This window comes from Bactrocera neohumeralis, chromosome 4, assembly GCF_024586455.1.
Source record: "Bactrocera neohumeralis isolate Rockhampton chromosome 4, APGP_CSIRO_Bneo_wtdbg2-racon-allhic-juicebox.fasta_v2, whole genome shotgun sequence".
In the NCBI taxonomy this organism is placed as follows: domain Eukaryota; kingdom Metazoa; phylum Arthropoda; class Insecta; order Diptera; family Tephritidae; genus Bactrocera; species Bactrocera neohumeralis.
The window spans coordinates 53,721,211-53,739,687 of record NC_065921.1 but is presented as its reverse complement, the minus strand read 5'-3'; the positions used below and the strand labels follow the sequence as shown (position 1 = coordinate 53,739,687).

The window sequence follows — 18,477 nt, the reverse complement described above, 5'->3', positions numbered from 1 at the left end:
TAATTACAGCAAAGCGAAAGTTTAAATTGTATTTTTCCTCGATTTTTATACTCTCGCAACAATGTTGCTAACGAGAGTATTATAGTTTTGTTCACATAACGGTTGTTTGTAAGTCCTAAAACTAAAAGAGTCAGATATAGGGTTATATATACCAAAGTGATCAGGGTGACGAGTAGAGTCGAAATCCGGATGTCTGTCTGTCCGTCCGTCCGTCTGTCCGTCCGTCCGTGCAAGCTGTAACTTGAGTAAAAATTGAGATATCATGATGAAACTTGGTACACGTATTCCTTGGCTCCATAAGAAGGTCAAGTTCGAAGATGGGCAAAATCGGCCAACTGCCACGCCCACAAAATGGCGGAAACCGAAAACCTATAAAGTGTCATAACTAAGCCATAAATAAAGATATTAAAATGAAATTTGGCACAAAGGATCGCATTAGGGAGGGGCATATGTGGACGTAATTTTTTTTTTGGAAAAGTGGGCGTGGCCCCGCCCCCTACTAAGCTTTTTGCACATATCTCGGAAACTACTATAGCTATGTTAACCAAACTCTACACAGTCGTTTTCTTCAAGCATTTCCATATACAGTTCAAAAATGGAAGAAATCGGATAATAACCACGCCCACCTCCCATACAAAGGTTATGTTCAAAATCACTAAAAGTGCGTTAACCGACTAACAAAAAACGTCAGGAAGACTAAATTTTACGGAAGAAGTGGCAGAAGGAAGCTGCTCCCAGGCTTTTTTTAAAAATTGAAAATGGGCGTGGCGCCGCCCACTTATGGACCAAGAACCATATCTCAGGAGCTACTAGACCGATTTCAATGAAATTCGGTATATAATATTTTCTTAACACCCTGATGACATGTACGAAATATGGGTGAAATCGGTTCACAACCACGCCTTCTTCCAACATAAAGCTATTTTGAATTCCATCTGATGCCTTCTCTGTATAATACGAGTATAAACATTAGGAACCAATGACACCACAACAAACTTGGTTATAAGTTAAAGAAAATTTGTTGTTGCTTTTTTTATGAGTTTTATTTTTCTACATTTTTCATTGCTTTTGCGGTTAGAAGCAATCCGTGGATATATTTTCTCTAAGATTTTCCTCGTCGTCTCAGCTTCCGTCTCAGTAGCTGTTTACTCTTGCGAACTTAGTTAGTCAATTTCTTCGGTAATGTTCTATTGTTGTTCTTGTCTTTTCATAATTTTACTATCCTTTTCGCTGTGCGTTGGAAATTAATTATGTTGATGAAGTGGAAATTGCACTTATGTGATTTGCCACTTCGGCCATTTGCAAATAAACAAAAGTAAAGTTAAGCGAATAGCTGGTTCGAACGGACGTCGTTATGAGATAGTATATGCGCGTGTATATAGTAAACTCGGCTAACGGCTGTACTGAGTTGCGTTAAGTTAACCCCTTTAGAAAACCAAAGGAAATGCCAATGGCTATTTGAAGAACTTAATTTATTTTAAGTTGTTGCTTTCGTTGGGGCTGTGGCATGAGCGCAGCTGTTCCGTTTGTTTTAAGGTTCGAGAAAATGGTTATACAGGAAGTAACGTTTTATATAAGTCAATAATCAAATAAAAACTCATTGTCGTTATTTGATGATGAGGGAAGTAGAGTTCCTGCAATTGATTATATATAGTAGAAGGAAGTGAAACAAACCACAAACAGTGACAAACATTTTCTACAAAATATTATAAAATGAACTGAAGTGAAAATAAATAAAAATGTTATAAAAATAATAACATTAAGAAACAAAGTATGAAAAATAATATAAAATAAAATAATAATCTAAGGCAAAGCGTAGCTTTAGCATAAAGTTTTATAAAAACACGGATATTCATTAAAATAGGTGCAGAGAGGTGTTCTTGAAAGAACCATCCCACACATTAATAGTTCAGGCAAATTGGCGTCGTGGTGTTGTAATACATTTTTCGTTTGTTATAAATAGTTTCTGGTTTAGCTGCGAATTTGCGAATGCGATACTGTAAATTTCTTGCTGTTGTTGTTGTACGTTGTTACCCAGCACAAAAAGTCATGAAAAAATCTAATTAGTAAATTGGGTTATGGGTATGATGCCACAATGCATTTAGATTGTCTGGTAGGCAGATTCATCCAAATTTTATTATGTAAGTACGTTAATAAACAAAGGGTGTCAAAAGAGTGTCAAACATTTCATTTTAATTAAACGTTCAAAAAAAATTCGAAATAGAGAATTGGGACTTTAAGATAATAGTCCTGCTGTTTTATGTTTCTTTTTAACTGAGTTCAACCACACATTACTTTTGGGGAAAAAGGTTTGTCTCTGAAAAGACTGGGGTACTAAGCTAAACTATTCGTTAACTAAAATTTTTCATTTCTGATACAGATATCAACCAACCAATAGTTGCTTTTATAGTGATATTAGTGTAGTTTCTTGCCGTCAGTAAAAGCTCCGGTTTTTACACTGAATAGGATATTTTAAATTTACTACGAAGTTTGTAATACCCAAAAAGAGTCGTCGGAAATCCAATAAAGTATATATTGTATTATGACCAAAAAGTGGTAAGATATTTTTATATAATTTTAGAATTTTTAATTTATTCTTCAAAATTATATCGTCCCCTCAAAGTAATGCTACTTGGTCCCAATACACTTGTACTAACTTTTCTCGAAACAGTAAATTTTCGGAAGAACATTCAATGAGCGTAGTGACTCATAGCGTTTCCCGGAGCGGTCGTTTGTCATTACTGATTTTGGAACCAATCGTGCTTTCACTGTGCCTACGCACAAATGATCTTTCATAATGGTTTTCACCGATCCTTTCCACGTTCTAACGATGCCACTAATATTTCTTTCTGTTAATCGTCGATTTTTGAGCACCAATTCCTTTGTTTCATTAAAAAATTGATCATCAGTTGATGTTAATGGCCGACCTGGACGTAGGTCGCCGTCACACGTTTTCGGACCTCTTTAAGAAATTTGTACCAATCAAAAATACTTCCTTCCAACATTCTGAACGTTTCGGCACCGAAAATTTAATTCCACACACAAATCTTAATGGAACTTCTTTGTAGAATAATTTCACTCATGGTAAAAATCTTCGAATGCACGTTACGTTCTTTAGAAACACAAGAGTATCCTAAAATTCTTCTTCTTAACTGGCGTAGACACCGCTCACGCGATTATAGCCGAGTTAACTTTCCTTTCATTGGGAGTGTTATTTACGTGGCGGGTCCCAAAACCAGCGCACAGCCCTGCGGAGGGGATGTTTCGCCTTCTCACTTTAGCTAGCCTTCAAACGGATGTTCTTAGGCTACCCAGAGGATACTTGGTCAAAGACCGGAAGTCGTGTGCTGCTTGAGCCATATGTAAAAGGATCTTTTCTGGCCACTCCCAAGTGAATGGCGATCAGAGAACTTTCCTCACTTGCGTGAACTTCTACACATGACCCCATCCTCCACTTACACTACCCGAAACACTTTTGATTATTTTGATGTGACATTTGGCATAGATGTCACTGACAGTCCTACCAGTCTAGAAAATAAATTTTAATTAATATTAATTTGTGCCAAAGAATTTCATTTCAATTTTTGAAAGTTAATTTAATGCCAAATAAATAAATTTAATTTTTAATTATCAAAAGTTTTTCTTTTATTTGTATTCGTAATAATTTAAAAATTATTCATAAATTTATTGATACCAAAAAATAAGGTGACATTGTATTTATTTTGAAAATTCTTTATTTATTCTTCCAAATCAATTTCATCCCCTTCAAGGTAATCCCCTCCCGATGCAATGCACTTATGCCAACGGATTTACCAATCTTCGAAACACTGGTTGTAGTCACTTTCCGGGATGGCCTTCAGTTCCGTCTTCGCTGCGGCTTGAATCTCCTCTATCGTATAAAAACGGTGTTCCCGGAGCGGTCTTTTGAGCTTGGTGAACAGCCAGAAGTCGCACGGCGTCAGATCAGGTGAATTCTTCTTCATTCTTCTTACATTCTAAGGTCACATTATGAAAAGGGACGAAATCGGACGACAACCACGCCTACTTCCACTTGATTCGTTCAGTTTCCAGTATCTAAACCAAGAAGAAATTAATATAACGGAATAAAACTTTGCGCGAATAAGGTATGCAGTGTGTGCCACTTTATGACCAAAACTTGTGTAACTCCAACAAAAACTGTCCAAGTCCCTAGGTACCGAATATGTGGACCCCGGTACCTATAGTTGACTTTTGATCGAAAATGTTGGTCAATGTGTGAAATATATACATGAAATTAAGAGATTATTCTTCTATTATTTAATGGTATGTCTGTATGTCAAAAATGGGTTGAATCGGACCAATACTTGCTTAGCCCCCATATACTTTATATAAGGATTTTCGAACTTCTAGTTAGCTTTGCACAGCATATATCGGCCAATATGTGAGTTATCTCATTAAAAATGAAAGAGCATGTTTTACTCATAACAGTGTATCTTGTTCCTAAAAGAGATACATTTGAGGGAAAACTTGGCCTGGCCTCTATATAACTAATTTGTGTTTATGTCAGAAATTAAAAGTAAACAAATTATGTATGTATGATGTGCACACAAAAAAAAAACACGGAGGACACATACAAATAAATACCTACTCTAAATACATTCGCCTGCCTTCACGCCACCTTAATTTTGCCAACTATTTCAATATTTTTAATTTAGAATTTTAATTTTGATATGTTATGTTATACGCTGATATTGACACACACATACACTCTATGGTATTCTTTATTTCCAAGTTGACTGTTTTTTTTCAAACACCCCTTACATTTCAGTGTTTGCCCCGCAAACAAGAATCCGATCTAAACAAGTCATCAAAATCATAATACATATATATCTTTTCCCATGTGTATAATATTTTTCGATATTTTGCAGTAAGCGAGTAAAACTACAACTTTGAATTTGTATTCTAATATTTTCTGTTTTCTAGATCTTAGGTTAGATGTAGTCATCAAATAACTTGAGCATCCACACAAGTGATTTATGCTGCGTACCCTTTTTAAAGGAAGGTTTTTATGAATAAAATCAAAACATCGTTTTTGTAAAAATTGTTTTATTGATATATGTATTACTTTTTTAGAGTTGTAAATTTAATGGCTTGGGATATAAAATCTTTTTTGTAAAATATTAGGAAATGTCATATAAAGTATATGGGAAAGGTCAAATGGTTGAAGTAGGATTGAAATTAAAAATTAAAAGAAAGTGATAATACCCTGCACAAGGTGCACTTTTTTTAAGGCAAAAAGTATTATACAAAAATCATATGGCAACTATGTATATACATACAATAATGGTCCAAACTGAACATTTTCTTCGGATATTGTAGCCATAATTTAGGCAATAGTTCGTACAAAACTTCCTAAAGATATCTCGTCAATGAAAAATATTACCCTACAAGTACTTGATTCCGATCATTCAGTTTGTATGACAGTTATATGCTGTAGTAGTCGGATATAGGCAGGTCCGACAAATTAGCACCATCTTGGGATGAAAAATACGTGTGCAATGTCTGATTTATATCTCAAAAACTGAGGAACTAGTTTGCATATATACAGACGCACAGACGGACAAAACTAAATCGACTCAGCCCGTCACGCTGATTAATTATTTATATACTTTGTATGGTTCCCCGTACCCTCTTTAAGGTACAATTAAGTGCTTATTTGCTATGGATCCGTTTTAGGCCAACCAGTGAAACTTCGGGATGCGTTTGAAAACCCACTCCAAATTTTAGAAATAATTGACCCCATAATGGCGCACATATTATGCCGAAATTATTTTCTATATAATTACTCAACGGTTCTAATAATTAAAAATTATTTTGAAATTTGTTTCCAGCTAGCAGAATACTAAAATAAAACAAGTAAGGAAGGGCTAAGTTCGAGTGTCACCGAACATTTTATACTCTCGCATGATAAAGTAATAATCAAGATTTCATTATCCGTCATTTACATATTTTTCAAATTTGTGTAAAGTTTTATTCCGCTATCATCATTGGTTCCTAATGTATATATTATACAGAGAAGGCATCAGATGGAATTCAAAATAGTGTTATATGCCCCTCCCTAGTGCGATCCTTTGTGCTAAATTTCACTTTAATATCTTTATTTATGGCTTAGTTATGACACTTTATAGGATTTCGGTTTTCGCCATTTTGTGGGCGTGGCAGTGGGCCGATTTTGCCCATCTTCGAACTTAACCTTCTTAAAGAGCCAAGAAATACGTGTACCAAGTTTCATCATGATATCTCAATTTTTACTCAAGTTACAGCTTGCACGGACAGACAGACGGACAGACGGACGGACGGACAGACAGACATCCGGATTTCAACTCTACTCGTTCCCCTGATCACTTTGGCATATATAACCCTATATCTGACTCTTTTAGTTTTAGGACTTACAAACAACCGTTATGTGAACAAAACTATAAGTGGGCGCGGTTATTATCCGATTTCTTCGATTTTTGAACTGTATATGGAAATGCCTGAAGAAAACGACTCTATAGAGTTTGGTTGACATAGCTATAGTAGTTTCCGAGATATGCACAAAAAACTTAGTAAGGGCGGGGCCACGCCCACTTTTCCAAAAAATGGCGTCCAAATATGCCCCTCCCTAATGCGATCCTTTGTGCCAAATTTCACTTTAATATCTTTATTTATGGCTTAGTTATGACACTTTATAGGTTTTTGGTTTCCGCCATTTTGTGGGCGTGGCAGTGGACCGATTTTACCCATCTTCGAACTTAACCTTCTTAAAGAGCCAAGAAATACGTGTACCAAGTTTCATCATGATATCTCAATTTTTACTCAAGTTACAGCTTGCACGGACGGACGGACGGACGGACAGAAGGACGGACAGACGGACGGACAGACGGACGGACAGACGGACGGACAGACGGACGGACGGACAAACAGACATCCGGATTTCAACTCTACTCGTCACTCTGATCACTTTGGTATATATAACCCTATATCTGACTCTTTTAGTTTTAGGACGTACAAACAACCGTTATGTGAACAAAACTATAATACTCTCCTTAGCAACTTTGTTGCGAGAGTATAAAAATAAGAATAGGAGAGGTAGCGGCAACAACAGGCAGCAAGCTAGCAGCTTCGAGTAGCTTTGCAAGTCAAGAACTTGACGTGCTTTTTTCCAACAAAATTTCCTTAGTCCCTTTGAAAATTGTTGCATACTTATGTGCGCTGCCTCTATAAACAATATGCATACACATATACCTACATATGCAAATGGAGTGGTAGTGCAAAAGTTGAAATGAAATGTTGCAGCGAACTTTGATTTAGTAAACTAGAACGCAATTTTCAGGCACAACATAAATAAGTCTGAAGAAAAGTTATACTCGAGCATTGCTGGTAGCTGGTATCGGCATACACCTGCTAGAAAGTTCAATATATGGTAGTCTTATGTTGCCGTAAAGCACCTTTATCCAACTGGATTTTCATGCGTTTCTCCGGTAAGCCCACACATCGTATTGAGTAAATAAATTTCGTTATGAAAGTTCTCAGCTCTATTTTCGCTTTTGCTTCCCTGCAAAAAGCATTGGTCCTATAACACAAAATCAGTGGTATAAAGATAGATTGAAAAATCTTCTTTTCATCTAGACCAATGTGACTAGATGGTGGCATGTAGTTTTGCATTGCCGAATGACGACTAAATACTCGTATATTCACTTGTTATGTCAATGAGCACAAAAAAGAACAAAGGCTGCAAGTGAACACGTGCCGTTTTGAATTGTGAGTGTTGAACAAAAATTTATAAAAATTTAAGTGTAATTGCTATAATTTATATAATTAAATTAAAATAATCAATAAAAAATGTGTTATTCTAAAAGGCACATGAGAAGATTAGTGAAGAGGAAGCGTGATGAATATTTTTAAGTGGTAGCGAAAATCCAAATGACGCGGTAGAAGAGCGTCATGACGCCATTCTTGAAAACACAATTGAAGACAGTTTTAATTGTGAAATTCATGACGAAATTCCGAAAGCAAGAACATTCCTTGAAAAAATTAGGAAATGGCAATTAGATGCAAGAATATCTTATAAAAATCTGCGTGCACTTTTGAAAATTTTAAATGAAAGTGGATTAGATGTTCCGTTAAGACTGTCTACTTTGATGCAAGTAAACTTGGAAAAAATATCAACAAAAGATGTATCTCCTGGGGATTTAATATATTTTGGTTTACAAAACCAAATACAAAAAATTGAAGGAATTTCAAGTTTACTTCATAAATATTGACGGATTACCTCTATTCAAATCTTCACAAAAACAATTATGGCCAATTTTAGTGAAAGTGGTTAGCTGTAATAAATCTGTTGTATTTCCTGTTGCAATCTACGAAGGAAAAACTAAACCTGATGATATTTGTGTATATTTGGAGAGTTTTGTTGCAGAATTAGAAATTTTATTAAATAATGGAGTTGCCATCAATGGCAAATTTATTCCACTGAATGTACGAGTTGTGATATGTGGTGCACCAGCAAAATCTTTTGTTTGTGGTATTGCTCATCATTCATCAGCTCATGGCTGCTCCAAATGTACACAAATAGCCAAAAAACAAAGAAAAAAAAATTAGCGTATTCCACTCAAATTGGGAATTTAATTACAAATGCTGATTTTGCTGCAAGAAAATATAAAGATCATCATTTGAATAAATTTATTTCTTCAAAATCACCTTTGGAAAAAATAAATGTAAATATGATCAGTAAAGTGCCATTGGATCCAATGCATTTGATTGACATGGGTGTTACCAAGAAAATGTTGATTGCCTTATTGAAAAAAAATCAAAGTACAAAATGAGCAAAAGTAGCCAAGAAGAAATGTCATCCCAATTTGAGTTGATAAGGAAATATATTCCAAAAGAGTTTGTTAGATTGCCAAGGAGTTTCAAAGAAATTCACCATTGGAAAGCAACAGAGTTTGGACAATTTCTGCTTTACACTGGAATCTTATTGTTAAAAGACCACGTGCACGAAGATTTTTATTATGAATTTCTGCTTTTTCATTGCGCGTGTAGACTTAGACGTTATTTTGCCAGATATACGTATTTCAATTAAAAAAATTAAGAAGTCAAATGCAGGGGAAATAATATTGGAAGCAGTCTGGTTTAAAAATGTCCATCCATTCTTTACAGCTCCATTTACTTCATTAGCTCTAGGAATAGCACTTTCGGATTCATTATCTGAAGAAATTGAAGAATTTAAAGCAGATGATGTAGCATATAAATTGATGTTGCTTCCTTCTTCACAAAATTTTCTACTATTGCCTTTATTAAATAGCTGCACTTTTTAATAGATAACAAAAAGCAAAACGAATATAAAAAAAATATAATATAAAAAATATAATATAAAAAAAAAAATAAAATATAAAAAAAAACGAAATATTTATATGAAAGTGACTCAGCAACAACCAAATCAGATAAGACAATTTGACTTCAAAGATAATGAAATAATAATTTGTGAGTATATTTTGTTTCTAACTTTTCATAACGGATTAATAATTTTTAAAATAATTCTATAGGTGATTCGCAAATTCATTCCGAAAACAACAATAGCGGCAGCAGCAATAACAACAACTATCTCAAAACCAATAATAATACCAACTTCCCCAACAGCAATAGCAATAACAAAACTTGTGAAAGGTGCAAATCTTTGGAGGCTAAAATTGACGATTTGAACACTAAATTTGACAACATGCTAGATATTTTTTTAAATAAAATTTTGATGCAAATAATTTTAAAAATGATTATTTTCCAGATTAGCTTAAAAAAATGATGGAAGTTTAGGCAAAGCAAGGCGCCCAATTAAGCGTTCTTGCTAATAAGGACGCAGATATGAGGAATTAGAGCAAACTCTTCCCTATAAAAACCATTGAAGAAATGGAAAGCGTCAATAACGCCATAAATGAGGTGAACATCAATGAATATGTAAGTTTAATAATTGAATTATTGTAAATTCCGCTAATAATTTTGAATGAACATTTCAGATTAACGCAATAAAACACTTATTAAATGGGGATCCAGAAAAGCACTTTGAGGAAATTATCTCCAGATCTATGTGCAACGAAGTCAATGTAGGCGGCGTCCATGCCAAGATTTGCCTGAAAAAATATACTTCCTTGTATGATGCGATTATAAGTACGTACATAAATTAATTTTTGTTTAAATATATTCTTCAATTTCTTTTATTTTTAATAACAGGTGGATTGTCGGCGACGTCAGAAAAGCCCGATAAGCAACTATCGAAATGCCTCCACATTGTTAAAAAAAAGGCTGTATAGATTGACCACAGTTAATAAACTAAAAATTGAAAATAACTAATATAATTAACACTATTGACTTTTTTTTATCTTCTTCTTAATTGGCGTAGACACCGCTTACGCGATTATAGCCGAGTTAACAACAGCGCGCCAGTCGTTTCTTCTTTTCTCTGCGTGGCGCCAATTGGATATTCCAAGCGTAGCCAGGTCCTTCTCCACCTGTTCCTTCCAAGGGAGTGGAGGTCTTCCTCTTCCTCTGCTTCCCCGGCGGGTACTGCGTCGAATACTTTCAGAGCTGGAGTGTTTTCGTAAATTCGGACAACATGACCTAGCCAGCGTAGCCGCTGTCTTTTAATTCGCTGAACTATGTCAATGTCGTCGTATATCTCGTACAGCTCATCGTTCCATTGAATGCTATATTCGCCGTGGCCAACGCGCAAAGGACCATAAATCTTTCGCAGAACTTTTCTCTCAAAAACTCGCAACGTCGACTCATCCGTTGTTGACATCGTCCAAGCCACCATATAGCAGGACGGGAATTATGAGTGACTTATAGAGTTTGGTTTTTGTTTGTCGAGAGAGGACTTTGCTTCTCAATTGCCTACTCAGTCCGAAGTAGCACCTGTTGGCAAGAGTTATCCTGCGTTGGATTTCTAGGCTGAAGTTGTTGGTGGTGTTTACGCTGGTTCCAAGATAGACGAAATTATCTACGACTTCAAAGTTATGACTGTCAAAGTGACGTGAGAGCCAAGTCGCGAGTGCGACGACTGTTTGTTTGATGACAGGAGATATTACGTATTGCCCTCGTTCACTGCCAGACCCATTTTCTGTGCTTCCTTGTCCAGCCTGGAGAAAGCAGAACTAACGGCGCGGGTGTTGAGGCCGATGATATCAATATCGTCAATATATTAATATTTTTATCTAGTTTTAGTATAAAAACAGATTTCTTTTTTTTTACTGAATATGTGATTATTTTTTTTTTAATTTTTGAAATCATTATTATAAATTATACTTAGTTTTAAGAAGAGAAGACTTTAAATGTTTAAATTAAACGAAATGTGATGAATAAAATCAAAAATATAAAAAAACCAAAATAAAAAACCAGCAATTTTCATTTTTAGAAAAATACATATTGCAGGCCAAAGTAGATAGGTATTATGCAGTCCGATTGGTCTATGCATAAGACAGTCAAATGCATAGACCAAAGTAAATAGCTTTTGTGCAGGTCGATTGGTCTATCAATGAGACTGTCTTATGCATAGACCAATCGGACTGCATAATACCTATCTACTTTGGTCTGCAATATACATATATAGACCAGAATAGGCACTATTTGTGTGTACAGTCTACTTGGTCTAGCACCTGACTGTATTATGCATAGACCAAACCGTCTATCTTTGGTCTGGACTGTCGACGGCATAAATGGTAGAATGGTAGCCCAAGCCTAGGACATTCTCCGTGTAAATTGGTCCTATGATGTTACATGAGATTGGTCTAGGCTTGGTCCGGTAGTAAGTCATCGAAAGACTGTCTTTTATACAGTCTAGGACTGGACTCACATTTTGCAGGGTTATACCACTCACTTATACTTTGGCTCTCTCTGCATTGCATTAGTACATATTGGAATTGAGACAAGAGGAATGCAATATAATAAAAAATGACATCCTATAAGTATGCCTCCATATAAGCGCATACTTGAGTTATGGCAAAAGTTTTTACTACTTTGCTGCTTTATTTTATGTCATTTGTAGTTGAGCATACATTTTGACTGAAATTGAAGGTTTGTGAAATTTACAAAGCAGTTTTCGCAACTGAAATTTCTTTGGACTTACTCGGATGGCAATAGTATTTGTTTTACGGCTTAAAATTGATTTTATGTCACAAGTGGTAGTTTAAAGCAAACTGCAAAATATGTATGTATGTAAATGCCTACAGCCTTGGCGAATTCCTATTTCCGAGATTTCTTTAAGTCTTTTAATAAATTCTATTTTGTATGGCGAACTTGGTCAACGAATGCTCTTTTAACTCTAGAAACTCTAAAGTCTTCATCATTCGTAGCGTTGACCCCTGGATCTGCAATCTTTATTCCCGACAGTCGATTTTCCGGAACCGGATTGTCAACTTGGCAGCATCCAATGAAAATATTTCGGATGCCTTATATCGCTAAACCAACACATCTGTTTAAATTATTATACGATTTAATTTAAGATATGAAAAACAATTACGGCTGTGATACCTGTTTAAAGTATTTCTTTAAGTTCAATTTTCTTATTAATACAAAGATCCTGTAGAGCAATTCTACTCATAAAATGGACTTTATAGAGTATTAAGCAGCAAATAATTTGCCGATAACGCCTTTAAAGAATTTGTTCAGTTGTATTGGAAGCATATGTTAATACTTTCTGTGATCTGGTATCTTTGTCGCCTTGCTTACAGAACCATATTGGAATCAAACATATTTGCCGGTTGTAAAATCTGGTAACCTATTTTCTACATAAAATTGTTTCTATAATTTCATTCTGAAGTCCAATGGACAGCCATCCGCTCCGAAGCGTGCAAAATACAACAGTCGGCTGGGAAGGTAATGTCGTCTGTATTTTGGGATGCGCATGGAATAATGTATATTGACTATCTTGGAAAAGGAAAGTCCAAGTCCATGAGAAATTGCGCATTAGTCATCTAGTCCTTCTAAGATGTCAAATCTAGCTATATCGGTAAGATATTTTGACTTACACGAATATTATACTGATTCGTTTAGACGATAATGGACATACATACAAGTTGTAGTGTGAAGTAGCTAAGAACAGCCGTCAGCAATTTCATGCTGCAGAAAGCTTATTTTTGTGGAAGTTTTTTCCGAATAGTTTGATTTAAGAGACCCTTCGAGAAGAGTCAGCTACTCAATAATTCTATATTCACAACGTAATTTAAAAATACAATAAGTTTCTTTACTTGATGCTCCATCTTATGTAAAATTAATTTCTGTTCAATGGAAAATTAGTAATAGCCTGTCTTTGATCTACTAATCTATTAACTTATTAACCATTTAATCGCTTTACGAATTTATACTCTTATCTTTATAAAGACCAAATTCTCTGCCAATAGGTCATGTGTTGGGTAATCAAATTATTCTCAGAAAAATTAAAGCGCTTAAAAATAATAGAGCTCGTTTAGTGTTGTCTTGTAAAAATTATATCTATCAAGTTTTTGCTACGATTAAAATGGCCCCCAGTCCTCATTCTTATTATTGGGAAAGTTATCGGTAGTACTACTATATAAAATATAGAGTGATTGCAGGGGCTCAAGTGCTTTCAAACTGGAAGAAAATTTACATAGCATGAAAGTTTTAAAATATGTTAAAATGTAGTTTATATTTACTTTACGCAAAATTACAGAGGAACTAAGAAGCAAAAATAATATTATATTATTATTTTAATTTGATATTTCTCTATTAATCTCAGGGAAGAAATTCTTTACTATTTACCCAACTCCGTTCTCAAAATCCCTATTCCACTGCAATACCATCAGCCATACTGTGTTTCTACTCTTTTCATTACTCGCTCTCATTCAATTTGATTCCTTGACATTTTTTTCCTGACATTTTCTTCCTGCCATCTTCTTAATATCATTATAATCTTGCTTGATTTCTATGGGGAGTCACATGTCAAGGCTGTCACTTTTTGTTGAAGCTGGCGTCTCAATGCTAACACTGTTTCCATTTTCTATCTACTATGCCACATATGTACATCTCCTGACACACCATCTCAATCCAAACCTTCAGCTCACACATATACACATTGACTTGCATATTAAGCACAGGTATAGATTGGTAGTTGAATGTTGATAATCTCCATTACTTTCACCAGCAAGCTGACGACATGCAAATTCTATTTCACCACAAATGGCAAAAGAAAGTGGAATCAAACATATGAGTATGCATTTGTATGCAAGTGTGTGTGTATTTCAGTGAAAGTGAGTAGCTTGTAACTCATGTGATGGTTGCCATTCTATCCCTTTGTGGAGTGCTAGTCAATTTTGAATAATGTAATATATTTATATTTGTACACATAGATATGTGTAAGTATATGTCGCTCCTGATCAATATGAAGTGGTGCTTTTACTTGACATGACAAGGTTGAAGCCAATACTTTTGATTTGTTTTACACATTTTAGCCTTTAATTCCAGGGTTGTATTTTCAAAGTGTTCGGTGCGTTCAAATGGGGAGTGAATTTTTTTTATTGTTGCTGCCATCAAAGTGATAAGTTAAGAAATTGTGGTTTTGCTGTAGTATTGAAACGAATTTTATTTAATGAATATGTTTTGAAAATTGAAAAGATTATGAATCAGAAGGGTGTCCGTGATTGCTTTAAACTCAGTAGGAAACCCTTCAAATATAAACTGTAGCAAATTTTTTTTAATGTGGTTTGTTTGCTGAAAATGTCATTTCATCTTTTCGCTTTTGCCGTTGTTCCAAAACAGTTTTAATTTTAAGTGTATAGTCTAAGAAACTAATTTTTTCTTGCTTTTCCTCCTTTGAAAGATTATTAATTATTTATAATTTATAATTTATAATCGGCATAAGTGTAAAAATTGGAGTTATTTTGTTTCTGGAGCTGACTGGCTTACTTAATAAACTCTCTTGAGATTTGATAATTCTAGGTTTGCATATTTGAATGAAACCCTTCTTTAATTCACCTTTTTTGCTATACACATAGTAGTAAATATCGAGCCATTACCGCCAAAATAATGTATCCCACACCATAATCGATTTTTGGTTTGTTATCGAAATCGATAGTTCAACATCATTTGCATTATCTGTCAAAATTTAATGGCTGCAGATTAAACCGTTAAGATTTTATAACAAAAACAATTTTAATGTAAATGCATATGGTGACTTGTTTACATTTTCTTTGAACGCTTGTGTGGGATACAATTAAATTCTCTTTTAACATAAATGAAACACAAGGGGAAAAAACACAATTTTTTGAGACTTTAATTAAAGATAAAGCTTTAGAACAATATGTCGAAAGTATGAATTTGTTTTTTTTGCAAAATATGTTTTTGTTTTTAATTATTGGATATTTTTACAGCTCTCCCTGGTGCCGTATAGCGATTCAGATGAATCTTTCGTTGATTTAAATGGTTTGGAAAGTTTAAAAGAAGTCGAGGAGGAAACGAGTGTTGGGAAAAGGGGCTACAGAAAGCAAAAGAGAATACCTAAAAGGCTGCAAAAAGTTAAGAAAAAAATACGAGTGTTTTGCCCAACCCGTGCTTAAAGAAAAAATGTCCAAACTGTATATCAGCATTATGTAGAACATTTGAAAACTATTAATAAAGTAAATAGTCAGTTATCGTTAAGAGTATTCCGTAATATTTTTAAAAACAGTTTCAATTTAGGCTTTCGTTTACCTAAAAAAGATAAATGTATCTTATGCGAGAATTACAATAATTTAGACACAGAATCCAAAAAGCAATTGCTTTCATCAGAAGAGTATCAAATTCATCTAAAGCACAAAGAGAAATGTAAGCAAATATTTTTGGAGGACCAAAAGCTATGCAAAGAGAATCCGGCTTATTTATGTACAAGTTTCGACTTGCAAAAGGTCTTAAATACTCCCTATGGAAAAAGTGTTTCTTTGTTCTATTCTAGAAAATATTCATTCTACAATGAAAGTTTTTATGAGAGTGGTACAAGAGATGGGTTTTGTTTTTTTATGGGGAGAAAAGGATGGTAAACGAGGGTGTAATGAAATTTGCACAACTGTTTTCCAATACTTTAAATTAGTCGATGAAAGAAAAACCCAGTCGATAGTCCATCTTTATTGTGATAGCTGCGCAGGACAGAACAAAAACAGAGCTATGCTTGCGACATTAACCTATTTTGTAGAAAATTCTAATTTTGTGACTAATATAAAAATCACATACTTGTTGCCTGGACACACCATGATGCCTGTTGATTCGATACATAGTACAATTGAATCGTTTATTCGGAATAGGACTATTTGGGCTCCAAGTGAGTGGTACACCATAATATCAAATGCAAGAACTAACCCAAGAAAATATAATTGTATTGAATTAACTAACAGTGATTTTAAAGACTGGAAGACATTTTCACAGGCGTTACTTCCAAATTCAGTGAAAATTCAATTTACAAAATTATGCTCTGCTACATTGGAAAAAAAAATTTCAAATATTACTCTTAAATATGGCTACTTTGATGAATCTGAAACCATAAATTATGATCTAGATTCAATTCCACGATCCAGACGAAACTCCCAAATAGTTTGTGAGGGACCTACTCAATTATATGATCATATATTAAACATTTCTTCTGCTAAATATAAGGATTTGAAACGCTTTGCGATAGAAAAACTATACCCGTAAAATTCCAACACGAGTATTTAAATTTAAAATGGGATGGATCTGTTAAAAATTTGTTACCTGAAACCGACCAGGAAGACAGTATTTAGCGTTCTTTATATATTTTTATCTATCGTTATTCAAGTTTACAAGATTTTAATATGAATAACATTACTTTGTTAACAGAAAACTTTAAATATATGATTTACATTACTTTATTTTTGTTTTATCGAATATACTAAGAAATGTATGCATTTGTATGTAATTTAATTTTAAGGACTAAGTAAAAAAATTAAATAAAAAAACGGGAAGTCACTTCCTTAAAACAATTTTTTTGTGTAACCCACACACTTTTTTAATAATAGGTTGCCAGAAGGAAAGCAAAAAAAATGTATCCCACAAAAACAACCGTTATGATGCAAATATCTATTTAAAATTATTAAAATTAAACGTATTACACAAAAAAATATTTACATTATAAATTTTAAAATAATGGCTTTATTCAAACTGATTTAATTTAAAAAAACCTTCCCCTGTAAAATTTCGAGTTTGTGGGATACATTTTTTCGGCGGTTATGGCTCGATATAGTTTCTTTATAACTGAAAGCAAATAATTTTTTTTGCGATATAAATTCTCAGTACTAGAGACTTCAAAACAGACAAATAATCTCCTCAAACTCTTATTACCTACCGCACATCGCTATATGAATACAGTTCTGCTGAAACTACGCATTTGACTGAGCTTTCAAAACCTAGTAGACCTTTTCTCGAAGAATTGCTTCCAATATTATTTACGAATGAACTCGATCTCTTACTGTAATTAAATATCATAATACTACTTATATTATCATTGATTGATTCTTTGAAATTCTTGCTTAAGCTGAAACTATTCAATTATAAAACGTTCAAAAAATCTGTAGTATTCTCCCGAACAAACTGTAGCCTCCCACCACTCAATTTATGATGAAACGAATATTGTGATTCTACGCCACATTCACCCAGATTGGAGTATCTTCACTATTAAGGGCAGTAAGCCGTGGCACAAGTTGGTGGTAGCGGGTGGTAGAGTGAATGAATAGCGGTAGTGTATCTTGTCAATGTCAGCCGCGTCGTATGAGCAACCTAATAAACAGACCGGCACAAGTTACTGCATGCGCCTTCATTACACAGTAGCATGTAAAAGTAAGCAAACATAAACATACTGTAACATTAATAACGGGATAAAATGTATGTTTGTATGTCTGAGAGTATTTGGAAGTGCGTAACGTATGCCTACAGTGCCACTGATTTAGTGACAATTTCATATAATTTTGTTTGAGTGTTGTTTTTGTTTTATGCCTGCCGCTGTTGCTGACAAGAAAGAGAGTTGAGGAAGAGAGGGCGTCGAAGGAGTGTACAAATGAGTGAGTGTTCACATTTGCGATCCCTGTGATGCCTAAAATGTGCAGCTAAGTATGAGCGAAGACATATATACACATACGTGTATGTGCGTGTGTGTTTCGTATACGTCAGTGTCTGCGTGCGTGTTTGTCATTTTACACTGCCTGTGTACGGCTGCAATTTTTTTCGCTTTACACTTGTTTGAGTTGTTCGACGTGTGTGGGTGGTTGCAGGTGGAGCAGCGAGAGCACTTGACTCCACTGTGCGCTCTGTTTGATTTTAACCTCCTGAGCGCACTTTTGACAACTAATGCCACTCTTGCTTAACGGCAATTTTAACACCACACACAAGTTTTTTGCTCTCCGGGAAATTTTTTTCTGTACCTTCAAATTCAATGGGCCCGGAGCCCCATTTCCATTTTTAACCTTTGTA

The 18,477-nt window shown here is 34.5% G+C and overlaps 2 long non-coding RNA genes across 7 annotated transcripts in view; both read left to right on the top strand.

Annotated features, from left to right (window-relative positions):
- Positions 1 to 18,477, top strand: part of LOC126754673 (uncharacterized) — a 174,056-nt gene that overhangs the window by 145,275 nt on the left and 10,304 nt on the right. For 2 of the 6 annotated variants that reach the window (XR_007666327.1, XR_007666328.1), the window contains exons 3-5: positions 6,426 to 9,972; positions 10,032 to 10,182; positions 10,246 to 10,815. This is a non-coding gene — a long non-coding RNA (uncharacterized LOC126754673). Of the gene's footprint in view, positions 1 to 6,425; positions 9,973 to 10,031; positions 10,183 to 10,245; positions 10,816 to 18,477 lie in introns of those variants that run through there. The other 4 variants (XR_007666332.1, XR_007666329.1, XR_007666331.1 and 1 more) reach the window with 4 other exon arrangements.
- Positions 15,134 to 15,656, top strand: LOC126754724 (uncharacterized). Its single transcript, XR_007666406.1, has 2 exons — positions 15,134 to 15,334; positions 15,396 to 15,656. It is a non-coding gene; the product is annotated as an uncharacterized LOC126754724 (long non-coding RNA).